This window comes from Cololabis saira, chromosome 10 (genome assembly GCF_033807715.1).
Source record: "Cololabis saira isolate AMF1-May2022 chromosome 10, fColSai1.1, whole genome shotgun sequence".
In the NCBI taxonomy this organism is placed as follows: Eukaryota; Metazoa; Chordata; class Actinopteri; order Beloniformes; family Belonidae; genus Cololabis; species Cololabis saira.
In genome coordinates, this window is record NC_084596.1 from 4,270,158 (window position 1) to 4,295,540 (window position 25,383).

The 25,383-nt window shown below is 43.4% G+C and overlaps 12 non-coding genes across 12 annotated transcripts; 5 read left to right on the forward strand and 7 right to left on the reverse strand.

Annotated features, from left to right (window-relative positions):
* The first annotated feature begins 1,213 nt into the window (after positions 1-1,213).
* On the forward strand, positions 1,214-1,286 carry trnak-cuu (transfer RNA lysine (anticodon CUU)). The gene has a single exon. It is a non-coding gene; the product is annotated as a tRNA-Lys (tRNA).
* Positions 1,287-4,184: 2,898 nt separating this feature from the next.
* On the reverse strand, positions 4,185-4,258 carry trnat-ugu (transfer RNA threonine (anticodon UGU)). Its single transcript has one exon. It is a non-coding gene; the product is annotated as a tRNA-Thr (tRNA).
* Positions 4,259-5,012: 754 nt separating this feature from the next.
* Positions 5,013-5,085, forward strand: trnar-ucg (transfer RNA arginine (anticodon UCG)). Its single transcript has one exon. It is a non-coding gene; the product is annotated as a tRNA-Arg (tRNA).
* A 2,816-nt stretch (positions 5,086-7,901) lies between these two features.
* On the reverse strand, positions 7,902-7,975 carry trnat-ugu (transfer RNA threonine (anticodon UGU)). Its single transcript has one exon. It is a non-coding gene; the product is annotated as a tRNA-Thr (tRNA).
* A 2,581-nt stretch (positions 7,976-10,556) lies between these two features.
* trnaq-uug (transfer RNA glutamine (anticodon UUG)) lies at positions 10,557-10,628 on the reverse strand. Its single transcript has one exon. It is a non-coding gene; the product is annotated as a tRNA-Gln (tRNA).
* A 1,496-nt stretch (positions 10,629-12,124) lies between these two features.
* Positions 12,125-12,206, forward strand: trnas-uga (transfer RNA serine (anticodon UGA)). The gene has a single exon. It is a non-coding gene; the product is annotated as a tRNA-Ser (tRNA).
* A 734-nt stretch (positions 12,207-12,940) lies between these two features.
* Positions 12,941-13,013, reverse strand: trnat-agu (transfer RNA threonine (anticodon AGU)). Its single transcript has one exon. It is a non-coding gene; the product is annotated as a tRNA-Thr (tRNA).
* Positions 13,014-19,588: 6,575 nt separating this feature from the next.
* trnas-gcu (transfer RNA serine (anticodon GCU)) lies at positions 19,589-19,670 on the forward strand. Its single transcript has one exon. It is a non-coding gene; the product is annotated as a tRNA-Ser (tRNA).
* Positions 19,671-20,106: 436 nt separating this feature from the next.
* trnay-gua (transfer RNA tyrosine (anticodon GUA)) lies at positions 20,107-20,195 on the reverse strand. Its single transcript is given in 2 exon segments — positions 20,107-20,142; positions 20,159-20,195. It is a non-coding gene; the product is annotated as a tRNA-Tyr (tRNA).
* Positions 20,196-21,162: 967 nt separating this feature from the next.
* trnay-gua (transfer RNA tyrosine (anticodon GUA)) lies at positions 21,163-21,251 on the reverse strand. The gene is given in 2 exon segments: positions 21,163-21,198; positions 21,215-21,251. It is a non-coding gene; the product is annotated as a tRNA-Tyr (tRNA).
* A 944-nt stretch (positions 21,252-22,195) lies between these two features.
* Positions 22,196-22,277, forward strand: trnas-gcu (transfer RNA serine (anticodon GCU)). The gene has a single exon. It is a non-coding gene; the product is annotated as a tRNA-Ser (tRNA).
* A 2,481-nt stretch (positions 22,278-24,758) lies between these two features.
* On the reverse strand, positions 24,759-24,847 carry trnay-gua (transfer RNA tyrosine (anticodon GUA)). Its single transcript is given in 2 exon segments — positions 24,759-24,794; positions 24,811-24,847. It is a non-coding gene; the product is annotated as a tRNA-Tyr (tRNA).
* Between the last annotated feature and the right edge of the window lie 536 nt (positions 24,848-25,383).

A 25,383-nucleotide genomic window follows, 5' to 3' on the forward strand; every position in this document is an offset into this window, starting at 1 on the left:
ACTCCCCCCAACTTCACCTACATTGAAAAAACTCGCGCTGAGGGGAGGGGGCGTGGTGTTGCAGCAATATACAGAGAGGACATTAAAACAACCTCCATCCCCAAAATGGAAAATTTCAGGTCCGGCATTCGGGCCCCGTACAGGACTAAAACTGAGAATGGTTTCAATGAATGCCATCTAATCACAGAAAACTAAAAAAATTGATATTACATGTTACCCATGCTAACCACTTACTTTGTTTGAAGTGTAGAGTCCAGGTTGAAGGTGAGCAGAAAGGAATCACCTCCACTGCTGTTCTGGTCACTGAGATGGATTTTACTCGGTGAGACTGATGACATCATCAATGACATCACATGTCTGATGACATTCCAGGGTTAGATTAAATAATTCTTAATTATGACAATGTTAGTATAGTGGGCAGTATCTGGGCCTGGGGTTCGATTCCCCGATGGAGAGACCAGCTATTTGGTACAATGGACATACATGACTGATACAAGTGAACAAAGGTCAATAGGATGAAAATGACTCCTCCACACACCAGTTGCCGTTGGCCTGCTAAAAAAGCTTTAATTGATGAAGTTCTTCTATGATAAAACTGTGGATGTTCTGTTCACTCGTCAGTCCTGATCCAGAGGTCCAGCTTGTTAGACTCAGACCAGAGACCTTTTGCATTTGCGACGAACCAAATAACCACTACACTACAGAAACTGTGCAGCAGGATATTGATCATGATTCAATTCATTCAATCATTTAGTTTCTATTCCCCCTTAATCTTATACAAAACCATCTAGACAGGTATGTAGAGACATAGATAGTAGGACATTTTGCACTAGCTAGCTATAGGCTAGCTTTAGGAGCATAGCAACCAGATAACCGCCAGGTCTACACAGATTTTGACGTAGTCAAGCTGAACTTGAGATGCGCTCCAATTGTCTCATAATGCCAAGTGGACGAGAGTAGGTGACATCATCACCAGGTAGGTGGCTTCCAACTGCACCAACTCCTAAAAAATGGACACCTCTGAAATAGCCAATTTGTGAGCATCTACAATTGCGAAAAACTAGAAAATCACAAGTTTAGTCACATGTTGTCCTTCAACTGTCTGGGTGGTGTCCAGAGGAGTCCAGACGGAAAACTGGTTTCTCTGAAACACTGATAAAACCTCACATTAAAGACACTTTTCGATTATTATTCTTATTTACTAGCATCTGAAGCCCGGCCAGCTCAGTCGGTAGAGCATGAGACTCTTAATCTCAGGGTCGTGGGTTCGAGCCCCACGTTGGGCACTGAAGTCACATTTATGAAGTTTGTTTGAAGTGTAGAGTCCAGGTTGAAGGCTAGCAGAAAGGAATCACCTCCACTGCTGTTCTGGGGCCTCATTTAAAATGGACTGCGTAGTAGTCATACTAAAAGTGCACGTACGCTCAAAAGCCGAAAATGCCGGGCGCAAAAAAAAATCTGGATCAATAAAACCATGTGCACGCAACGTTCCTTTATGAATCACAGACCTGCGCAGCTAACTCCGCCTCTAATCCCGCCCTCTACACGCCCATAAATGCATATGGATGAGCCTACTGAGCATGCGCAGTGGCTTCCTGCAGCCTGTCTGGCGACAGAATGAATTAGAAGTAGCAGCCACCGTGACACTGACTTTCACGGAGACAGGGATGATGTGGAGGACAGGAAAACCACATTATTTGGTGGTCACAGTAAAAGTTAGAATAACTAGCCTATATAAATAGTATACAATAAAATAAAGCGAGTGAGTGGCAGCACGCCGTTGCTCCGCCAAACGCCGTGAGTTCCCCGGCGCAACAGGGAGACACACGTCCCCCCGTCTTTTCAAAATCATGTTTTTTTTTCCCTTACTTTTTACAGTTTAAAAACTACCGGTAGGCTCAGCCTTAAATTGCAAATTATCAAAACACTATGAAAGCGATACGAAAACGGCCCCGCAGCCCCGCTTCACCCCCGCTCCCCCTCCTCCTCTCCCGTCTCCCCTCAGAGCTGCTCAGGGCGGGTTTATGGTTCTGCGTCACACCAACGCAGAGCCTACGGCGTAGCTGCGCGTCGCCGCGTACCCTACGCCGTAGGCTCAGCGTCGTTTTAACGCGGGACCCTAATTTAGGCACCATACACCTGCACGTAAAGGTTTCACGCGCGCGTAAAACTCATATATATGAAACAAAATCTGAGTCCCTTTAGGGGCTCCGTGGGGCTCCCTAAACGCAGCCCCTCATTTGTTCTGTCCTAAAGCGGGTGAAGAAGAGGCTGCAGCTCCAGCAGCAGCAGAGTCCTGACTGACTGAGCTTCACACATAGGAACACGATCAGCGCTATTTTATTTTATTTTATTATTTTATTATTTTAAGTCTGATATATGTTGTGATATGTGATGACATTATTAAGAGTATGACATGAATCTGGCTTCATTTCACCACCTCACAGCCTGCGTCGCCAGTTCCCCGTGTCTTAAGTAAATTCTTACGGGAGGGTCCGAGTTGCCGTAAAGATAAGCAGATTTTTCGGTTAGTTTTTTCTTTTTAGATCTGAGGATTTGCGTAGAAGGTGGCTTCCACAACTTTCAGGCGCTTTTTCTGCGCAAGCAAGCTTTATAGATGAGGCCCCTGGTCACTGAGATGGATTTTACTCAGTGAGACTGATGACATCATCAATGGCATCACATGTCTGATGACATTCCAGGGTTAGATTAAATAATTCTTAATTATGACAATGTTAGTATAGTGGGCAGTATCTGGGCCTGGGGTTCGATTCCCCGATGGAGAGACCAGCTATTTTTGGTACAATGGACATACATGACTGATACAAGTGAACAAAGGTCAATAGCATGAAAATGACTCCTCCACACACCAGTTGCCGTTGGCCTGCTAAAAAAGCTTTAATTGATGAAGTTCTTCTAAGATAAAACTGTGGATGTTCTGTTCACTCGTCAGTCCTGATCCAGAGGTCCAGCTTGTTAGACTCAGACCAGAGACCTTTTCCATTTGCGACGAACCAAATAACCACTACACTACAGAAACTGTGCAGCAGGTTATTGATCATGATTCAATTCATTCAATCATTTAGTTTCTATTCCCCCTTAATCTTATACAAAACCATCTAGACACGTATGTAGAGACATAGATAGTAGGACATTTTGCACTAGCTAGCTATAGGCTAGCTTGAGGAGCATAGCAACCTGATAACCGCCAGGTCTACACAGATTTTGACGTAGTCAAGCTGAACTTGAGATGCGCTCCAATTGTCTCATAATGCCAAGTGGACGAGAGTAGGTGACATCGTCACCAGGTAGTTGGCTTCCAACTGCACCAACTCCTAAAAAATGGACACCTCCGAAATAGCCAATTTGTGAGCATCTATAATTGCGAAAAACTAGAAAATCACAAGTTTAGTCACATGTTGTCCTTCAACTGTCTGGGTGGTGTCCAGAGGAGTCCAGATGGAAAACTGGTTTCTCTGAAACACTGATAAAACCTCACATTAAAGACACTTTTCGATTATTATTCTTATTTACTAGCATTTGAAGCCCGGCTAGCTCAGTCGGTAGAGCATCAGGCTGAAATACTTCTGCTACTTGGAAGAGACGTGCTCAGAGCACACAAGGTCAGGCGGCAGATAAACAGAACACATGATGCTCCCTTTGCCCAACGTCTGGATCTGGGCTGAGTGGTGATAGGAGAAGTGTGCTTGGGTAACGTACATAAGCCGACCGTTAACAAGTTCAAGACCCATGTGCTGGATGGCGGTCGCCATTCCATTTTTCAACCTTGTACAAGCTTTATGCACGTCAAGGAAACACAACCAAGCTTTAACGGGCCTGGCAGATCACCAGAGAGGCATCCTCTTAAAAAGAGACCATAGACTTGGAGAAGATTGATAATTGACATTTGAATGAACAGAGCTCTCTTTTTCTACGCACTCCTGACTGGGTTAAAGCTTTCTCAAAAACCCTGGCAGTGACAGTCAGTCAACGACAGTTCACTGATGAGCACTTACTACACTGAGAAACATTGTAATTGTTGACAAACAGTTTCCTCCCTAACAGGGGAGAGGACTTTATCCAACCGTGTGGAAAATGCAGAAATTGGATACTTTTTTTCCACAAAGTACGTGGTTTTAAACATTACAAGAGTTACATCCTTACCTTTGTCTTCATGAGTTTAAAGGCTCTGCTGGGATTTGAACCCAGGATCTCCTGTTTACAAGACAGATGCTTTGACCAACTAAGCCACAGGGCCCTCAACACACGTCTTCAACTTGTTATAAAAACCCTGTTGACACAACAAGTTCATTTTACCTCTGGAGCAGCTTTATTTCACTTCTCTGTGATATATTTAGTACACAAACCTGTTCCACTACTGTCCTGGCTTTATGTGAAGTAACAGAGCTATGAAGGATGGTAACTTTTATACTTACCATATATGGTTACCTGCCTCCTGAGCGGTGATTGATTTATCTGAATGTTGGACAGTTCACCCAGGGTGCAAAAGTAGCCAGGACCAACTCTGAATTGTGCATGTTACCAAATGTAGCAACAGCGCCCTCTGCTGTTGTTCTTCTCCCTTAATCTTATACAAAAACATCTAAACAGGTATGAGACATATAAAATTGCTGTAGAAATGGTCTTCATGGCTGTTGTGCTTCAACATTTGTTGTGTTATTTTCTTGTTATTCTTATTTTATTCATGTAAACATGTGCTTTATAAAACAGAGCTGATCAGGCAGTTTTCATTCACCATAAAGTTTAAAGATTATTTACATTGAGTGTGGGTGCATTGCCTACAAATTCTTCAACTGGTCCAGATGAAGCTGATATGCTGCACCTGGGCAGCAGAGGGAGGAGCTGAAGGGAGCCTGACTGAGCGTCCTGGGTGTGTTCAAAACACCCCACTACGTTTGTAAAGATTTGCAATGTTGTGGATAACGTTGGCTTTCGGTGGAAGATTCATACTTCACCCTAACCTCTCGGTCACCTCAGGGGAGCAACTCGTGGACCACATGGCCTAATGGACAAGGCGTCTGACTTCGGATCAGAAGATTGAGGGTTCGAGTCCCTCTGTGGTTATAGAGCCTTCAGAGAGTTAGATCTGGTCTCCTAACTCACATTCATTCTTTACAGGTCACTTTGGTTTAGCTACCATCACGGAGGGTACGGAGTTCAATAATACACACAATATTTGATCATTTAAAAAAGGGTGACATAAAACATTCAGGATGAAAGGAAAAATTGGGAACGAACGAGAACACTACAGTGAAAAGGCACCATTTGATGTTTAAGTGGAGTCAAGATGGAAGCAAGCAACAAGTCGTCTGTATCCAGTTCTAGGAGCAGCAAGTCATCGGCATCAAGTGTAGCCCGCGCCAGAGCTAAAGCCGAAGCTGCCAAGGTGAGAGCATCATATGCTAACCAAGAAGCTAAACCGAAAATGGAAAAGGCTGCCAGAGAAGCAGAAAGGATAACAAGAGATGCTCAAAATCAGTTGGAAGCAACTAGGATAGACACAGAGTTGAAAGTGCTAATGCTACATTGAGAAGCAGATGCAGCCATGGTGGAGGCACAGGTGTGGGAAGATGCTGCAGAAATACATGCCATAATGGAAAATGGAAAATCCGAATCAGAAAAGGCTAGAATACAACGCACCAGCAAATATGTTCAAACTCAGATTGACCTTCAAAATCAGTCTCCCTCCCCACAGTTACCGGATCCACCTTTCAAACCTCCAGTACCTGCACAAATCTGAAGTCAAAAAGGAAGATTCTCCCATAAACTTACACGCTCAGTACCACACTCCCCAAAGTAAACCTCCAGCTATCACACCATCTCTCCCAGAATCCTTGGCACAGTACTTGGCACGACGAGATCTAGTTACATCAGGACTGTCCCAATTCAATGATAAGCCAGAGAATTTTCGTGCATGGCAGTCCTCATTCACCAATGCAGCAGCTGAAGTACATCTCACAGCAATCCAAGAATTGGACCTCATGACCAAATGGCTAGGAAAAGAGTCTGGCGAACAGGTGAGACGCATTCGCTCAGTGCATGTAAAAAATCCCAACCGGGCTTTACAAAAAGCCTGGGAGAGACTACATGATTGCTACGCTGCCCCTGAAATAATTGAACAGTCACTGTCTCAGCGGTTGGACAGTTTTCCTAAGATTTCAGCCAAGGATCACACCAAGTTGCGTGAACTTGAAGATCTGCTTATGGAGATACAAGGCGCCAAGGAGGATGGATACCTTACAGGTTTGTCATATCTCGACACCTCCCGTGGAATTGGACCAATTGTGGACAAGCTCCCATATGGGCTTCAGGAGAAGTGGGTGTCGTCTGGGTCATGGTACAAAGAAGACAACCATGGCCGCTTCCCTCCCTTTGACTATTTTTGTGCTTTTGTGTGCAATGAGGCAAAGAAACGAAATGACCCTAGCTTCTTTCATCAAAGCAACAACACGGCCCTCGCAAAACCAGATAAATTCACTGTGAAGAACTTTAATACCAACAAACCCATCACAGTACACAAAACAGATGTCTCTATGACCAACAACGACCCTAACAAGAACTGCCCACTACACAACAAACCGCATCCGCTTACAAAATGCAGGACATTCAGAAACAAACTCCTCGAGGACAGAAAGGCCTTCCTGAAAGAGAAAGGAATATGTTTCAAGTGTTGTGGTTCGACCTCCCACCTTGCCAAAGACTGCAAATTTTCTGTGAAGTGCTCTGAATGTGACAGCACCTATCATGATGCAGCCATGCATCCTGGCCCATCACCTCAGAGCGTCAACGCTCCTGCACATCCACAAGAGAATGGCGGGGAGGGAGAAGGTTATTCTAACGTGACTGATGTTACGACAAGCTGCACTGAAGTGTGTGGCCTAGGTCAGTGGGGTCATTCATGCTCTAAGATCTGCCTTGTAAAGATTTATGCCAAGGGTTTCAAGAACAAAGCCATCAAAGCCTACGTAATTCTTGATGACCAGAGCAATCGTTCCTTAGCTAGACCAGAGTTCTTCGAGGTGTTCAGTGTGGAGAGCGAACCATTCTCGTATCATCTCAGAACTTGCTCTGGCATTATAGAAACATATGGCAAGAAGGCAGAGGGATACCAAATCGAGTCACTGGATAGCAAAGTCCTCATGTCCCTTCCACCACTCCTTGAGTGTCCTGAGATCCCGAACAACCGGATGGAGATTCCAACACCCAGCGCAGTTTTGCACCAGCCTCATCTCCTTCATATTGCCAAACACATTCCAGAGCTGGACCCAGAGGCTGAAATACTTGTGCTACTCGGAAGAGACGTGCTCAGAGCACACAAGGTCAGGCGGCAGATAAACGGAACACATGATGCTCCCTTTGCCCAACGTCTTGATCTGGGCTGAGTGGTGATAGGAGAGGTGTGCTTGGGTAACATACATAAGCCGACCGTTAACACGTTCAAGACCCCTGTGCTGGATGGCGGTCGCCATTCCATTTTTCAACCTTGTACAAGCTTTATGCACGTCAAGGAAACACAACCAAGCTTTAACGGGCCTGGCAGATCACCAGAGAGGCATCCTCTTAAAAAGAGACCATAGACTTGGAGAAGATTGATAATTGACATTTGAATGAACAGAGCTCTCTTATTTTACGCACTCCTGACTGGTTTAAAGCTTTCTCAAAAACCCTGGCAGTGACGGTCAGCCAACGACAGTTCACTGATGAGCACTTACTACACTGAGAAACATTGTAATTGTTGACAAACAGTTTCCTCCCTAACAGAGGAGAGGACTTTATCCAACCGTGTGGAAAACCTAGAAATTTGATACTTTTTTTCCACAAAGCACATGGTTTTAAACATTACAAGAGTTACATCCTTACCTTTGTCTTCATGAGTTTAAAGGCTCTGCTGGGATTTGAACCCAGGATCTCCTGTTTACAAGACAGATGCTTTGACCAACTAAGCCACAGGGCCCTCAACACACGTCTTCAACTTGTTATAAAAACCCTGTTGACACAACAAGTTCATTCCTCCTCTGGAGCAGCTTTATTTCACCTCACTGTGAGATATTTAGTACACTAACCTGTTCCACTACTGTCCTGGCTTTATGTGAAGTAACAGAGCTATGAAGGATGGTAACTTTTATACTTACCATATATGGTTACCTGCCTCCTAAGCGGTGATTGATTTATCTGAATGTTGGACAGTTCACCCAGGGCGCAAAAGTAGCCAGGACCGCCTCTGAATTGTACACGTTACCAAATGTAGCAACAGCGCCCTCTGCTGTTGTTCTTCTTCCTTAATCTTATACAAAAACATCTAAACAGGAATGAGACATTTAAAATTGCTGGTTCAAACACTTGTAGAAATGGTCTTCATGGCTGTTGTGCTTCAACATTTGTTGTGTTATTTTCTTGTTATTCTTATTTTATTCATGTAAAAATGTGCTTTATAAAACAGAGCTGATCAGGCAGTTTTCATTCACCATAAAGTTTAAAGATTATTTACATTGAGTGTGGGTGCATTGCCTACAAATTGTTCAACTGGTCCAGATGAAGCTGATATGCTGCACCTGGGCAGCAGAGGGAGGAGCTGAAGGGAGCCTGACTGAGCGTCCTGGGTGTGTTCAAAACACCCCACTACATTTGGAAACATTTGCACCGTTGTGGATAACGTTGGCTTTCGGTGGAAGATTCATACTTCACCCTAACCTCTCGGTCACCTCAGAGGAGCAACTCGTGGACCACATGGCCTAATGGACAAGACATCAGACCAACATGATGCTTCAGCTGGAGCTGCTGACAGGTCGGACCCCTGTCACCATGACGACCGTATGGGACGAATACATCGAGATAAAAGCCCGATCTTAAACATCCCATAACTGTGTCTGGACAGAAATACATTAAAATTAATTTTGAAGCAAAAACCGGTGTTGTGCCAAAAAGTGATTGTCTGCCAGAATCTGATTTCTTCTGATTTGTGGCCGCGGGAGTGCGCACAGCAGCCCGTTGAGCGAGAGCGCTAAACCGTCAGATTTCAGATTATGAAGCTCAAGAATGAGATCAAGTCATATTTAGGCAGAAACAACTTTTCATTAACTGTATTTGGCCTTCAATCAATATTTGGCAGGTGAAAATGCCTATTTTCAGGGGAGAAATCAGATTCTGGGAGGCAATCACTCTTTGGCACGACACCGGGACCCAGACCGGTCTCTCCTCCTGCGGATGAAACACTCCGAGTTACAGCAACTTTGCTCTTTATTTCTCACGTTTGCACCTCGATAATCCCGTCGGCACAAATTGTCTTTATTTCTGCAGCGGAGGAATCAGATCGTAATGCTTCATGTTTTAAATATAAATGTATTTTGTTCACATTGTTATACTAATGAGAGAGGTGATCACGGACATCCATAATGTGTAAGACTCAATAAACGTGTACATTGGTCTTAATCCGTTAGTATATAATATGCATGACAATAAAGCAGAACGAGGAGCCGTTTTTCATCCACCAAAAATTCTGGTGACGGTTCTTAAATTACAAACAAGAAAAGCAGAGTGTAATGATGCACTAACGCTGCCCATAAACAGTAACAAACCCGTACGATCATAATAAAACCACAACTCTTCACGGAACGCAACGCAAAACAAAGAACACCATAATGCAAACTGAATCCCAGAAGGGCCGGTGTCCTGCATGTTTTAGATGTTTCACTGCTTTAACACACCTGATTCTAATTAATCATCGTCACCAACTTGTCATCAAAGTCTGGATAGTTCTGTTGATGACACGGTCACTTGTATCATGGTGCAATGAAGCAGGGAAACATCTAAAACCTGCAGGGACACCGGCCCTCGAGGACTGGAGTCCGACACCCCTAAATGCCCCAAAATGAATTATTTATTCCAGCTCAGAGCCGATTTTTATTTTTTTATATATATATGTTTTACCTGTTTTTGCACATTTCTTGTTAGGATGAGCGGTTTTTAATGGATAATTATCTTCATTATCATATTCAAACATATATTTGAGGGAGGAGACGGGGCGGAGTGTTGTGCTCCCGCATGTGCGCTCAAATCCACGCTGATTGGGATGTACAGAGAAACCTGCGTGGATTTGGGCGAACGCACAGCTTTGTACATATGAATTTTTGCGTTCTTGTTAATTCCACGCACGGATTCACGTTGAAATCCACGCACTCTTAGTACATGAGGCCCCTGGTCTCCTAACTCACATTCATTCTTTAGAGGTCACTTTGGTTTAGCTACCCTCACGGAGGGTACGGAGTTCAATAATACACACAATATTTCATCATTTAAAATCATCTATGATTTAATGGTTGGGGCAATAAAACAAAAACAGAGCCCAATTAAATAAAAGGGGAAAGGGTTTACGGACTAGGTCTTACCGGCTGACCTCTAGGCATGAAAGAGAAGCAAGATGTAGGTTTTCAGCATTCACACATGATGCCAATGTTGGTCTTCAGGTAAAGCATTGTACTACAGTCTTGAAACTTTGCTACTTGGAGGAGAAAAACCACAAATTGCATAAATCTCTGGGGCTCGTCCGGGAATTGAACCCGGGACCTCTCGCACCAAAAGCGAGAATCATACTACTAGACCAACGAGCCACAAAACACATATCCGGCAAACAAAAAATCACGGTCACATCATACCTGTCTAGATGGTTTTTTATAACATTAAGGGGGAATAGAAATAGAAACTGAATGATGATCAATAACCTGTTGCACAGTTTCTGTAGTTTAGTGGCTATCGTGTTTGTCTCACATGAAAAAGGTCCTTGTCTGGCTGAACTTCTGGATCAGGACCTCTCAGTGAACAACTTGAGTTACAAATGTTGAAGGTCTTTCCCCTCTCAACTTTTGAGTTAACCCAACACAAAACATCTTGTTCACTGTTAAAATACATGACATCTTAAAATATGGAGAGATATTTTGGCAGTAAAGTGTCCGGATCCCTTTTGTTTTTTTACCATGAGATGTCATCTATTGGATTTTGAATTTTTAAATTAGATTTTCTTGTAGATGCAAGAATCAACACAAAATGGGAACTTTCAGGTCCAGCATTCGGGCTCCGTACAGGACTAAAACTGAGAATGGAAGTTGCAATGAATGCCATCTAATCATAGAAAACTAATAAATGTGATATTACATGCAAATGACATTCACCACTTACTTTGCTCCACCAGTACTGGCATGGGATTCAATGTCCTTGATTCGGAGGTATTTGTTGCATGTTTGGAATTTTATCTAAAACCAAAATAGTCACTTCCACACACTCAGCCTCTGGTACCCCCCTGAACTCCACTAGATGAAATCCCGCAAGCGTCAGCTCGAAAGACTCTTAAAAAAAACTGGCTTAACCATCCATCACCAAGCCTATACGGACTATCTCCACCAGTACAAAGACGCCCTAAACTCAACTCAGTCCACCTACTACTCAAACCTCATCCACTCCGGCTCATCCAACCCCAAGGCTCTCTTCTCCGCAACAAATAAACTCTTTAAACCCAGTGATAACATATCCAGCTCCTTCACAGTAACCAAATGCAACAACTTTCTCTCATTTTTCCAGAACAAAATAGACACCATTTACAGTAATCCGGGTCACAGCACCCCTGTGGCAGCAAGAGTGTTTCTCAACTTTTTGGAAAAAGAAAAAAAAGGTGCCAAGGACACAATAAAATCCACTAGGGTGTTTGGTTCAGATTTTCACACCATTCACACTTCAATTGATTGTGCTGTAGAGGGGGGGTGCTACGGCCCGGACACTTAGCCAAGGACAATGGACTCTGCCAGTGGTAAGGACCCGGCAAGCGGCGCATAAGGGAGGCTATGCCCAAATTCCAATCCCCGCCCTAAGCCCTCAAGCCCTGAACCCTCACAGACTTAAGTGACGTCAGCTGGAAGTGATCAAGTGTGAGAGGGTGTGAGGGCTCCAAATGGTAGAAATAAGAATGGGACATCCACTGGAAGATTTACAGCACTGTTTTGTATTAGAAGAACTTCCTCAATGACAGCTTTTTTTTGGGAACAAACCTCAGTCTAATGTTTCTGATTCAAACAAACACACATTTATTTCAGCCAAATGTTCAAGCATGTGACAAGTTGTTGTGGCCGAGTGGTTAAGGCGATGGACTTGAAATCCATTGGGGGTTCCCCGCGCAGGTTCAAATCCTGCCAACAACGGTTCATGTTTGAACATGCAAGAAGACTTGCAGTTGTTAACTGTAGACTAAAATGTCTTTCAAAATTTGTCGCTTGGGTTTTTTTTTGTCAGATGTAAGGAATTAGCTTTAAAAACCAAATACCCTTAGTTTTTTTGGTTGAAACACAAGTCAGACTTGGGCATTAGCATTGGCCCAAAACAAACACTGACAATGTTTCTCAGTGTAGTAAGTGCTTCCTGTTGGTCCATAACATTATCTAAGCAGTAGAAAGCAGACTGAACTGTCATCACATTTTAACAGCCCTCATGAATATTGAGGTGATTATTGGTCGTCAGTGAACAGTCGTTGGCTGACCGTCACTGCCAGGGTTCTTGAGAAAGCTTTGATCCAGTCAGGAGTGGGTACAAAGAGAGATCTGTACATTCAAATGTCAATGACAGTTGTCATTATCAAACCTCTCCAAGTCTATGGTCTTTTTCTAAGAGAATGTGGTAATGCAATGGATGACAACACATGCAGCTTATACAACAAGAAGTTGATGTATAAGCTAAGGGACAAATGGCGGTAAGTAGCTTGTGATATTGAAGAAACCATCATCAAAGAGTTACTTTCCCTACATGACTGCTCATGACTTACCCACGAGTACTTCTGACAAAGTACTCTGCTATAAATAAGCAAGCTTGTGAGAAATACTGCCAGAACCAGCAGTGAGAGATATGTGATCTTTCAGGATCTCAAGACATTTGAGTTTAGAGGCTCTGCTGGGATTTGAACCAGGATCTCCTGTTTACTAGACAGGTGCTTTGACCAACTAAGCCACAGAACCTCCATCTACAATCCAGAAGGTGAACTCTACACTCTGAAGTGGAAAATCACTCATCTTGGAGCATTTGGAGCAATCCAGGATTTCCTTTGTAAAAACCTGCAAAGTTAAAAGCAGAATTGAGCAGCATTTCCTGTCATGTTTAAGAGGAACAACCACTGAAAGTTCCTCCAGGACTTTTCAAAACCTCTGAAATGCCTTATATTTGAAAAACATGAAGAAAAGAATAAACAAAACACTCCAAATGTGACCTGAGTAGCTCAGCTGGAAGAGCATCAGACTTTTAATCTGAGGGTCCATCTGAGGGTATGCTAATGCTAACCTTCAGATAGTTAGATCTGGGGCCTCATGTACTAAGAGTGCGTGGATTTCAACGTGAATCCGTGCGTGGAATTAACAAGACCGCAAAAATGCATATGTACAAAGCTGTGCGTACGCCCAAATCCACGCAGGTTTCTCTGTACATCCCAATCAGCGTGGATTTGAGCGCACATGCGGGAGCACAACACTCCGCCCCGTCTCCTCCCTCAAATATATGTTTGAATATGATATGAAGATAATTATCCATTAAAAACCGCTCATCCTAACAAGAAAATGCTCTGAGCTGGAATAAATAATTCATTTTGGGGCATTTAGGGGTGTCGGACTCCAGTCCTCGAGGGCCGGTGTCCCTGCAGGTTTTAGATGTTTCTCTGCTTCATTGCACCATGATACAAGTGACTGTGTCATCAACAGAACTATCCAGACTTTGATGACGAGTTGGTGATGATGATTAATTAGAATCAGGTGTGTTAAAGCAGTGAAACATCTAAAACATGCAGGACACCGGCCCTTCTGGGATTCAGTTTGAGGCCTACATTATGGTGTTCTTTGCTTTGCGTTGCGTTCGGTGAAGAGTTGTGGTTTTATTATGATCGTACGGGTTTGTTAATGTTTATGGGCAGCGTTAGTGCATCATTACACTCTGCTTTTCTTGTTTGTATTTTAAGAACCGACACCAGAATTTTTGGTGGATGAAAAACGGCTCCTCGTTGTTTATTGTCATGCATATTATATACTAACGGATTAAGACCAATGTACACTTTTAAATAGTCTTACACATTATGGATGTCCGCGATCACCCCTCTCATAAGTATAACAATGTGAACAAAATACATTTATATTTAAAACATGAAGCATTACGATCTGATTCCTCCGCTGCAGAAATAAAGACAATTTGTGCCGACGGGATTATCGAGGTGCAAACGTGAGAAATAAAGAGCAAAATTGCTGTAACTCGGAGTGTTTCATCCGCAGGAGGAGAAACCGGTCTGGGTCCCGGTGTCGTGCCAAAAAGTGATTGCGTCCCAGAATCTGATTTCTCCCCTGAAAATGGGTCTTTTTACCTGCCAAAAATTGATTGAAGGCCAAATACAGTTAATGAAAAGTTGTTTCTGCCTAAATATGACTTGATCTCATTCTTGAGTTTCATAATCTGAAAATCTGACGTTTTAGCGCTCTCGCTCAGCGGGCTGCTGTGCGCGCTCCCGCGGCCACAAATCAGAAGAAATCAGATTCTGGCAGGCAATCACTTTTTGGCACAACACCGGTCCATCACGGGAGAAACACTTTCTGGATCCTGCAGAACCTGCAGCCGAGTCCATATCAGACTCTGAAAGTTGCCTAAACATTCAATAAAAACGTATTTCATGCTGAATCACATCAGTTCACACATGCACATCATCACCTTTCCGTGACACCTTTTTTTTATTTAAGACATCTTTACAGAACCGGTTTTTGCTGCAAAATGTATTTTAATGTTTTTTGTCCAGACACAGTTATGGGATGTTTTAGGATCTGGCTTTTATCTCCAGTACTCGTCCCATACGGTCGTCATGGTGACAGACAGATGTCCGACCTGCAGCTCCAGCTGAAGCATCATGTTGGTCTGAACCGGAGCAGCTGGTCCAGTTCAGGACAGAGATCCAGAAGATCCTCTTGGTACCTGAACCAGCTTATGGTCCAGTCTTAGTCCTGGACCAGTAGATCGGTGTGGTGCCTGAGGACTCGCTCCTGATCCTGCATCAGCAGGTTCCTCTAACGGAGCCAAAGCTCCATCAGGATTTGCTGGTCCCATCGTTGAGCTCCTTTAGTTGTTTGTTCAGATCATGTGGGTGATTGTGAGATTGTTGCAGCTCCACTCTTGTGTAAATTATCTGGTGATGTGGGGACTGTCATGTCCTTCACGTGGTCGTGAATTTGTTGTTGACGTTAAGTTTCCTCATATTCTGCACTTCACTGCATCACCAGTGAGTGTCGCCAACGGACAAAACCTCAGAAAAGTGCGTACAACAGCCTTAATGTGTGAGTGAAGGACCGCAGCTTTCTACGTTCACGTCATTCTTTGTACATCCGACCGTGAGCGTTGAAAGTGGCGTACGCACGTTTTTTGTGCGCCGCACTCTTAGTACATGAGGCCCCAGGGGTCCGTTTCACAAAGCCGGTTTAGTGAAAACTCTGAGTCTGTTAACCCTGAAATGAGGGAAACTCTGAGTTTTCCGTTTCACAAAGGGAGGTAACTCAAACCAGAGAAAGAGAGGTAACTCTAGCCTGTTTCACAAAGAGAGGTAACTTAAGCTCTCGGTCAGTTACCGTAGTAACAGACTCTCTGAACCTAACCTGGTCAGTTACCGTAGTAACAGACTCTCTGAACCTAACCTGGTCAGTTACCGTAGTAACAGACGCTCTGAACCTAACCTGGTCAGTTACCGTAGTAACAGACTCTCTGAATCTAACCTGGTCAGTTACCGTAGTAACAGACGCTCTGAACCTAACCTGGTCAGTTACCGTAGTAACAGACTCTCTGAATCTAACCTGGTCAGTTACCGTAGTAACAGACGCTCTGAACCTAACCTGGTCAGTTACCGTAGTAACAGACTCTCTGAATCTAACCTGGTCAGTTACCGTAGTAACAGACTCTCTGAACCTAACCTGGTCGGGACCAGGTTTATATCGTGAAACCTGGAGTTTCTCTGTGTCTCCACCTCTTTCAGAGACACACGCACATTTGATTTCCTCATTCATTCAGTCAGCAGGCTTTTGGCGAAGTTCTGCCGTCTGTCATTAAAAACAGAGTCAGTATTTTAGAAGTCCATTGTCACGAACATGGCATGTCCTTTTGATGAAGACACAATTGATGAAGGTGCAGCATTAATGCCAGAGAATTAAATATTCGTCCACGTCCAGACCACGTAATACATGTACATTACAGTACATAGTCTCATTACAGGCAAAGCAATATATGTTAATCCTTTATTTGTTATAATTTTAATGATTGAATTGTTTAATGATTTCATAATATATTCAAATTTTTTGAGATTTTTTATTTGGGGTTTTCATAAACTGTGAGCCATAATCATCAAAATTATAACAAATAAAGGCTTGAAATATCTCACTTTGCATGTAGTGGGAAATAATATTTGTTTCACCTTAAGTTGAATTTACTACGAATGAAGTTTTGCAATATATTCAAATTTTCCAACATCCACCTGTATATTATTACATGAATAAATAAGAGCATAATACAGGGGTCTCCAACTCCGGTCCTGGATCCACCTATCCAGCATGTTTTAGGAGTCTCCCTGCATGAACACACCTGATTCTAATCAATGGTCGTCATTAGCTTGTCATCAAGGTCTGGACAGTTCTGTTGCTGACACAGCTCCTTGTATCATGGTGTGCTGAAGCAGGGAAAGATGTAAAACATGCTGGATAGGTGCTCTCCAGGACCGGAGTTGGAGACCCCTGGCATAATATGTGTCTGTATTGGTTCAATACGGAACGCAACTTTTAATTACGGAACAATTCCGTATTTCAAGGGACGTGTGGCAAGCCTATTATCATAAACCTGTCCAAGCCATCAAGGAGTTCCACAGGATTGCAGGTGAATGATGTAAAGATCTGTTAAATTAATTTTATATTATTCTGTACTGCGGTGTTACTCTTTTTTTGAAAAACATGTTCAAATTCGCCGTATGCGCGCATTAAAATCTCTAATTCCATTCGGGTGAAAAAGGACACGGCGTGAAGTATGTGGATCTTCAGATGCAAACTAACGTTTCCTCAAAGGGATTTTGTAAATTGAAATGATAAATAAAGTTTAAAAGAAAAAAAAGAAAAAGTATGTCGCTCTTTTGTGTCGCCGGTTGCCATGGTGAATCCTTGTATCAGCGCTCTACTGATGCTGGCTTTTGATAGTTGTGGCGCACGAGCTTAACTCCCGGTGAAACTACTTAGAGTTGAGTAAATTACCTCAAATCCGCTGTTCTGGAACCGAAAACTCAGAGTTTCCGATCTCAGAGTAGATCAACTAAGAGTTCAGGATTAGACTCAGAGTTTGTTGAACCTGCTTTGTGAAACGGACCCCAGAACCAGAACCAGGAGATGGACCAGAACCAGAACCAGAACCAGAACCAGGACTCCTCATCCAGCAGGACTAAAGCTGTTGGTCTGCAGGTCAGTGTTCGGGTCCAGAACCAGAACCAGAACCAGAACCAGAACTCGCTCGTTCTCGGTCCGTCTGTTTCCTGCTGACGAACCGAACCAGAATCGTAGAGACGTCGCATTGAGAGCGTTTGCTCATTAACATCATGTCGCCCTGGGATCAAATAAGATCCAGTTATATATTTTAAATGGGAGAGCAATTCAATCTTAACTGTAAAAAGTAAACTAAATAAGTTCCTACTTGATGTTTAGAGGTTTGTTGCTGCTGCTGATGTTACTGATGCATTTTCACATCCTCACATTAAACACACACAAATGTCAACCTAGACATTAAAACATAGAATAGAATAGAAAGCCTTTATTGTCGTTATAATAATATAATGAAATTAAGCAGCAGCTCCATAAAAGTGCACACATGTAAAAGACTATTTAAAAACAAATTCAATTCAATCTTTATTTCAGACTCAGATAGGTCCATATAAATACAATAAAAGAGACGACAACAACAGTAGACAAAACAACAAAGGACAGAATAAGAACATACCTAAAAAATATACAAACACCCTCTCCAATGCCTCCAAAAACTAGAAAAGAACCTAGTACTGCTCTTTTTGGACATGGTTAAAGCCATAATAATTTCATTTTTTGAGTCATTCAGCCTTGCCATAAAATCCTAGTGCATCATTGTATGCCACCTGTAGCTTATTAAACTTAGCCTTACTGTAGCTGCACCATAGGTGGGCAGTGTACAGTGAAGTACAATAGGCTTTAAACCTCATTAAAGATCTTAAACATCCATGTTGGCGACTCTGGTGCAGCGCCTCTGCTCCCCTCCGCTGCACTCTTTGGATCCCTGAAGCACTCTTCGCTGGCCAGTCTGCTCGCACTAGGCTGACGCTGAGCCGTTGCCCTGGGCCCCATCTCAGCACTTCTTTCGTTAACTTTACCCTGATTAGGGGTCCTTCCGTCAATCCGAGGGGGAACAGGCAAGCTCCCTCTGTCCAGACCATGTTGCTCAACCGCGCACACACGCTGGTTCAAGTCCATTGTCACAGCCCGAAGTTCATCAGAAACTTTATCCTGCACGGACATACTCTGCCTCATAACAGTTACATCTGCACATACCCTCTCAATCTTAGCGAGCAGGCATGAAACGTCAATACTGTTAAAAGACACAGGCGGCAGTTCGTCTAGATAATGTGACACAAAACGAGGGATTTTATCTCCAAACTCATTTAGAAGACCAAGGCAACTTTTAACGTTATTCATGTCCTTTTGCTCCCTGAAGGACTGATTGAATACAGACTAGTTGAATGAGGGCTAGTTGAGTATGGACTTGTTGAATGAGGTTTTGTTGAGCAAGGACGAGTTGAATAAGGTTGAGTTGAATAAGGGATAGTTGAATAATGCAGAGTTGAATAAGAAATAATTGAATGAAGACTAGCTGAGTAGGGACTAGTTGAATGAAAGTTAGTTGAGCAAGGACTAGTTGAATGAAGACCAGTTAAATGATAAATAATTCAGTAAGCACTAGTTGAATGAGGAGTAGTTGGAAAAGGATTCATTGAGCAAGCAGTAGCTGAAGGAGGGCCAGTTAAGTAATGGCTATTTAAGTGAGGACTAGTTGATTAAAGACGAGTTAAATGAGGACCAGTTGAATGAGGACGAGTTGAGTAAGGCCTAGTAAATTAAAACTAGTTCAGTATGGACTAGTTGAATGAGGGTAGTTGATAAGGAGTAGTTGAATGATGATGAGTTGAGTAGGGGCTAGTTGAATGAGGACTACTTGAGAGGGGACAAGATGAATGAGCACTAGTTTTATGATGACTAGCTGAATGAAGACTAGTTAAATGAGGTCTAGTTAAGTAAGGACTAGTTGAAAGAGTGCTATTTGATAAGGAATAGTTTAAATATCAAGAGTTGAGTAGGGACTAGTTGTATGAGGACTAATTGCGTAGGGACAAGATGTATAAGCAGGAGTTTAATGATGACTAGCTGAATGTGGAATAGTTAAATTAGGTGTAGTTGAGTAAGACCTAGTTGAGTGAGGGCTAGTGTAGTGAATACTGGTTGAAATAGTATAGCCTAACAGAACAGACGAGGTGGCCGAGTGGTTAAGGCGATGGACTGCTAATCCATTGTGCTCTGCACGCATGGGTTCGAATCCCATCCTCGTCGTCCTTGCTTCTCCTGCGCTTTGAGGTGGTGCTATCCCAGCATGGAATGATGATGTCCTTGCTTGTTTAGTAAACTAAGATGCTCAGTAGCATTACCTGTAAGCTACACTTTTTTATATAGTATAGAGGTAATACAATACAAGCTACAAGATAAATGACACAGAAGAAGAAACGTGTACACTACCGAGGTTGTGACTGCGAGAGTATTAAAGATTAGGATTTTTTGAGCTAGCCAGGAGTTGAACCTAGAATGTTCTGATCCGTACTCAGACGCGTTATCCATTGCGCCACTAGCCCTTTTTGATTGTAACATGTGGAAACACACGTGGTGTAACAACTCAGATGTCCCAACCAAGGTAGATGGCAGTGGCCAAAGCCATAGCCGAGTACAGTGATGAAATAGAGTCCCGCTCTGGGAAGATGAAAAATAACGGCAGTCCTTCGAGCCGGAGTTGAACCAGCGACGTAAGGATACCTGTTTGACTGGTTTTACAGTCCTCCGCTCTACCAACTGAGCTATCGAAGGAGGATGCATGTTGACAGCTCCGTGACTTGTGTATTCTTCTACCAAAGCCTGAATCTGGGAAAAGGAAACATTTTAAATGAATTATTGTCTCCCTTATGCGCCGCTTGCCAGGTCCTTACCACTGGCAGAGTCCATTGTCCTTGGCTAAGTGTCCGGGCCGTAGCACCCCCCCTCTCCACCGCAATCAATTGAGGTGTGAATGGTGTGAAAATCTGATCCAAAGACCCTAGTGGATTTTGTTGTGTCCGTGGCACCTTTTCTTCCTTTTTCCAAAAATTTGAGAAGCACTCTTGCTGCCACAGGGGTGCTGTGACCCGGATTCAAACCGGGGTTGCTGCGGCCACAACGCAGAGTACTCACCACTATACGATCACAGCTTGAAAGGGTACGTGTACCCAGCTTTAGATATGTACTCCGTTTCTGCAGTTATGTCAGTGAACACAGTGTGAGGTTGGAAGAAAAGTTTACGGAGGTGTGCCGCCCCTGTCGCCAGGTAAGGGCATTTGCTTCGAATGAGATATGAGGAAGGAAGAGAATGAATAAAAGAGGTCCCATGAAAGACAAACATAATGCATGAGCCGGGGCAGCTTTGGAAACATTATGGAAGACGGCCTATCCTGCGGCACCTTTGAAGTGTACATTTCCGTGCATACACAGAGACAAATGAAAAAAGCAAGTAAATAAATGACACAGAAGAAGAAACTTGTACACTACCGAGGTTGTGACTGGGAGAGTATTAAAGATTAGGATTTTTTGAGCTAGCCAGGAGTTGAACCTAGAATCTTCTGATGTGTACTCAGACACGTTATCCATTGCGCCACTAGCCCTTTTTGATTGTAACATGTGGAAACACACGTGGTGTAACAACTCAGATGTCCCAACCAAAGTAGATGGCAGTGGCCAAAGCCATAGCCGAGTACAGTGATGAAATAGGGTCCCGCTCTGGGAAGATGAAAAATAATGGCAGTCCTTCGAGCCAGAGTTGAACCAGCGACCTAAGGATACTTGTTTTACTGGTTCTACAGTCCTCCGCTCTACCAACTGAGCTATCGAAGGAGGATGCATATCAACGGCTCCATGACTTTTGTATTCTTCTACCAAGGCCTGAAACTGGGAAAAGGAAACATTTTAAATGAATTATTGTCTCCCTTATGCACCGCTTGCCGGGTCCTTACCACTGGCAGAGTCCATTGTCCTTGGCTAAGTGTCCGGGCCGTAGCACCCCCCCCCCCTCCACCGCAATCAATTGAAGTGTGAATGGTGTGAAAATCTGATCCAAACACCCTAGTGGATTTTGTTGTGTCCGTGGCACCTTTTCTTTCTTTTTCCAAAAATTTGAGAAGCACTCTTGCTGCCACAGGGGTGCTGTAAACCGGATTCAAACCGGGGTTGCTGCGGCCACAACGCAGAGTACTCACCACTATACGATCACAGCTTGAAAGGGTACGTGTACCCAGCTTTAGATATGTCAGTGAACACAGTGTGAGGTTGGAAGAAGAGTTTACGGAGGTGTGCCGCCCCTGTCGTCAGGTAAGGGCATTTGCTTCGAATGAGATATGAGGAAGGAAGAGAATGAATAAAAGAGGTCCCATGAAAGACAAAAATAATGCATGAGCCGGGGCAGCTTTGGAAACATTATGGAAGACTAAGACTATCCTGCGGCACCTTTGAAGTGTACATTTCCGGGCATACAGAGAGACAAATTAAATAAGCAAGTAAATAAATAAATGACACCGAAGAACAAAGGTGTACACTACCATGGTTGTGACTGGGAGAATATTAAAGATTAGGATTTTTCCATTTTTCCTTAGCACTGGCAGAGTCCATTGTCCTTGGCTAAGTGTCCGGGCCGTAGCACCCCCCTTCTCCACCGCAATCAATTGAAGTGTGAATGGTGTGAAAATCTGATCCAAACACCCTAGTGGATTTCCATTGCAAGTACAGTGATGAAATAGAGTCCCGTTCTGCGACTCTGTCAGATTGAATAGCCTAACACAACAGACGAGGTGGCCGAGTGGTTAAGGCGATGGACTGCTAATCCATTGTGCTCTCCACGCGTGCGTTTGAATCCCATCCTCGTCGTGCTTCCATCTTTTCTTTATATAGTAAAGAGTCAATACAACACAATCTACGTGCTTTCCAGAGACCAATGACATGACCCCCAAACAACTGTCAAAAAAACACTGGCAAGGGACAAAACCCCCTTTCAGAGAAAACACCTAGCTGCTGAAAACCAGGTGGCTAGAGAAAGAAGAGTGAGAGAGAACAGAGACTAGTGAGACAAAGATATGTTGTCAAAGGTAAAACAAGTGCAGATATATTAGTATTAATGAACTGTTAACAGGACAACTACCAGTTTGATGTAAATATGACTCATTCTTGGTTAGTTTTTGGTCTACAGACACAACTATATAAACAGGTGTAGACAGCAGACATTGGTCATAGGGCTAGTTGAGTATGGAATTATTGAATGAGGTTTTGTTGAGCAAGGACTAGTTGAAAGAGGATGAGTTGAATAAGGGATAGTTGAATGATGCAGAGTTGAGTAAGGCATAATTGAATGAAGACTAGCTGAGTAGGGACTAGTTGAATGAAAATTGGTTGAGCAAGGATTAGGTGAATGAGGACAAGTTAAATGAGAACTAATTCAGTAAGGACTAGTAGAATGAGGAGTAGTTGGAAAAGGATTCATTGAGCAAGCAGTAGCTGAATGAGGGCTAGTTAAATAACCACTAGTTAAAGCGACACTACGTAACTTTTCCACCTTAATATCATATTTCCAGAGTCATTGTGATGGTACATCAACTTCCAACAGGTTTAATGACACCTCTGTCATGGTCTGAGGGGTCTGTATCACCTTCACTGGCACTATGTAACTTTGAGGAGCATGGTAGGAACCCTGCCACACTAAAAAACTACAAGTCGTTACGACTTTGACTGCTTTACGGCATACGTCACTTCCCCCTCCTTCCCGATTCGCAGTCGAGACGAAAATGGGCGGGGCTTGGAGCTCAGAGCTCCGCAGAACCTGTTGCTGCGTTGCGGCTGCAGCAGCTCCACACAACAGACGTGGGGAAAAGATCCTAATGGTTTAACTTTTCAACGGTTTCCTGCTTGGAGGCAGAACCACGGAGACCAAGTATCTGAGATAACAGAGTAAAAGAGTGAAAGAGCCGTCGGCTCGCTTTGGATCGCGGCTGTAACGACCAAACACCGGCTTCCACACAGTTAAGCCTGAATTATGGTGCTGCGTTAAATCGACGCACACCTACGGCATAGGGGACGTGGCGACGCGCACGTACGGTGCATGTCGCCGCGTACCCTACGCCGTAGGCTCTGCGTCGATTTAACGCAGAACCATAAATCAGCCTTAAACCACAAACACTCACACAGACCGAGTCGGATCAAAACACGGGTTTTATTCCCCACTTCGCCAGCTAAACGCAGTTGCTGGCCAGCTCTCTGCGGTGCAATTAACCCCAATCTTCAGATAAAACTAGTTTGTTGAGGAAAAAATATTAACTCTTATTTGTAGCTGCAGAGGAAAAAATAATCTCAAGAGGAAAACAAAAATAATCACGCCTCGGAGCCGGAGCCTCTTCACCATAATATAGCGGTCAAAAAAAAAGAAAAGAGAAGTAAGAGGGATACAAAACATGTACTGTATGTTGTACTATTATACAAATTTATTGAAACACATGGCTCTTCAGTAGGGATTAATTATTATTATAATTCATAATAATTAATAATCATTATTTTCTCCATATACCGCTCCCTGGCTTCCTTGTTTAAGGTATCCCGGTAAATTCCAGTTCCTTTCCAGCAGTTTAACATCTTTTTTTTTGCGTTCCTTCTGTTCACTTGGTGAAACAGAAAAGTCCGCCCCGTCTTCTATCAAAACAAATGCAGCGACGGGGACAGGAGTTTTCCGGCAGTATTCGCGCTGGTGCTCATGGGAAACGTAGTGTTCTTTCTGGTAAAACAATACCGCTTTTGTCCAAAAGATGCCGCCAAACTCAGAAAAGCTGAAAGTTACGTTGTGCTGCTTTAAGTGGGGACTAGTTGATTAAAGACGAGTTAAATGAGGACCAGTTGAATGATGACGAGTTGAGTAGGGACTAGTTGAATGAGGACTACTTGAGAGGGGACAAGATGTATAAGCAGGAGTTTATTGATGACTAGCTGAATGTGTAATAGTTAAATTAGTTCTATTTGAGTAAGACCTAGTTGAATGAGGGCTAGTTGAGTGAGTACTGGTTGAAATAGAATAGCCTAACAAAACAGACGTGGTGACCGAGATTTTAAGGTGAAGGACTGCTATTGCTGAATCCCAATCTCCACCCTAAACCCTCCAGCCCTGAACCCTCACATACTTTAGTGACGTCAGTGGCACGTGATGCGTTATCCATTGCGCCACTAGCCCTTTTTGATTGTAACATGTGGAAACACACGTGGTGTAACAACTCAGATGTCCCAACCAAAGTAGAAGGCAGTGGCCAAAGCCATAGCCGAGTACAGTGATGAAATAGAGTCCCGCTCTGGGAAGATGAAAAATAATGGCAGTCCTTCGAGCCGGAGTTGAACCAGCGACCTAAGGATACCTGTTTTACTGGTTCTACAGTCCTCCGCTCTACCAACTGAGCTATCGAAGGAGGATGCATGTTGACAGCTCATGTTACACAGAGACAAATGAAAAAAAGCAAGTGAATAAATAAATGACACAGAAGAAGAAACGTGTACATCAACCCAGTACAAGATCATCGGATCAGTCAAATATTCTTTTTTCCCTTCCAAAAAGACTTCCATAATAACAATAACAGTATTATTAAGCAAAGAAGCAAGTTTTATTTTAGTTTTAAACTTCATTTTATCCGATGGGAAAATTACTTTGGCAGTTCTGCAGTGACCGACGACTCTGAGCAGAGCTATGTATTATTATTATATTATGCCGCGTTCCATTTGTCCTCGGAAGTGGGGATTTCCCAGTTCCTAGTCGGGATTTTCAACTGGAACGCCCCTCGAAGTGGGATTTCCCACTGGGAAAGCGGGAGAGTCTTCACCACCCCCGAGTTACCATTCCAAGATGGCTGCCCCGGTTGAAAACAGTAGAAGAGAGCTCTGTAAAAATTCGTAGCACTTCATTCTAGTTTTGGTCACACTAAATCAGTCGTATACAAGTATTGTTCGG